Here is a 1,928-nt window from a genome sequence, read left to right as displayed (position 1 = left end):
CTTATCTATCCATTTGAACTAATATTCCCTAAACTTGAATTAGGTGAATATTCCACATCTATGAGTTCTTCACCCTTTGGGAGAGACTTTCTCCCTGTTGAGCTACAAAGGTGAGGACATTCGGAAGCTTACGGAAAACTCCTGCTACGCATCCTCTGCGTACTATGCCCAATTCATAGAAGGCTGGGAGAGTAGCCCAGCGCTTCTGCTACAGCCTTGTTTGTACATAACTTTATTTTTCTTCTCCTTAATCAGTGAAATATAGCAAACATCCTTGCGTCTTTGTTCAAAAAAAATATATAGCAAACTTCTGCCTTTGTTTAAAAATAAGAAAATACTGTACAGAAAACAAAAATATTTATTCATAAACACAATGGAAGAGAACATGAGTGCAACGACATGCATTTCCCATGTTGGATGGCTTATGTAAGGTTAGTTACAATAGTTGAACACGCATATATTCTCTTTCTATATGTACAATTATACACCTCTCTAAATGTATGCCATTTTTATAAGGCATATTTTGAACAACACATAGATTATGTAATAGAGTATCCAGTATTGGAAAAAGCACCAGAGAGAGTGACGACAAGATATCATTTTAATTAAGTACTCCCTCTATCAAAATATAAGACGTTTTTTGACACTATAACAGTGTCAAAAAACGACTTATATTTTGATACGGAGGGTGTATCATTTAAAGGTGAGAGAACAGTATTGTCTGGTTAGTCATATACACATGCTCAAGAATGTTCTATAAAGAGAATGAACTCAATAAGGGAAAATTTGAGGAATACCATTAACTATATAAGATTCACAAGTTATAGTAGTTATGAATAAGATTGCAAAACAAACAGTTTTTTTAAGACAATGCCCATCAATCGATGTGAGATTTGCTAGACCCTGCGATTCCGGCATCAATATCATGGTGGCTTTTGAAACAACAATTGTTTATCTCTAGAATTGTTAAACATTTCCCGAACTAGCTATATAGCACAGCGACAACACATCAGAGCAATCATTCACACTCAAAATGAAGATAATTTCTTCGAACATGTATGCGACATATTAGCAAATACTTCCTGATTAAATTACTATCATGATAATTTTCGTTATCTACTTCTGATTTCCAAGATATAAACTACGAGTCAGCTCAATAGTAAATAATATATACTCTAAAGAAGCTTCAACTCAATTTCAGTGGTTCCATAACTTAAAATGGATGCTACACAGAAAATCACCTTTTATATATAGTTCGAAAGCATGCACATTTATCTACAAGTCGAATTATAAACACAATTTGATAGTAAGACTCTAAGGATGACTACGGTGCAATGTCTAAAAGTTCTCCCTTTTACATCTCTTTCCTTCAAGAAGCATTCAAAAAAGGTAGATCAAAGATGAAATAAGCCACAAAACGATTTAGAATTACTATTTTTGAAGCAAGTAAGAAGGGGAGCCTTGGCGCAGTGGTAAAGCTGCTGCCTTGTGACCATGAGGCCACGGGTTCAAGTCCTGGAAACAGCCTCTTACAAAAATGTAGGGAAAGGCTGCGTACAATAGACCCAAAGTGGTCGGACCCTTCCCCAGACCCTGCGCAAGCGGGAGCTACATGCACTGGGGCTGCCCTTTTATTTTTGAAGCAAGTAAAATAAACACTACGATATGTATCTTGTCGCATGAAATTGGGTAACAATTTTCAAGGCGAATCTAGCATGATAACTAAGATACTCAGATTAGTAAACCAGATTACTTAATCCAACCACGGCTGAATCAGTGGCGAATCTAGAAAAAATTGGAGGGCGGGCTGGGCTGCCTGGGTCATGCAAATATATGTTGGATTGGGCCTGCAAGTAGTTGGGCTGGGCCTTAAAACTAGTAGTAGAAACAAATTTTACAATGCTGGAGGGGGGGCTTGAGCCTGTTAA

This window comes from Triticum dicoccoides, chromosome 6A (genome assembly GCF_002162155.2).
Source record: "Triticum dicoccoides isolate Atlit2015 ecotype Zavitan chromosome 6A, WEW_v2.0, whole genome shotgun sequence".
NCBI classification, from domain to species: domain Eukaryota; kingdom Viridiplantae; phylum Streptophyta; class Magnoliopsida; order Poales; family Poaceae; genus Triticum; species Triticum dicoccoides.
Note: the sequence above shows the minus strand (reverse complement) of the source record.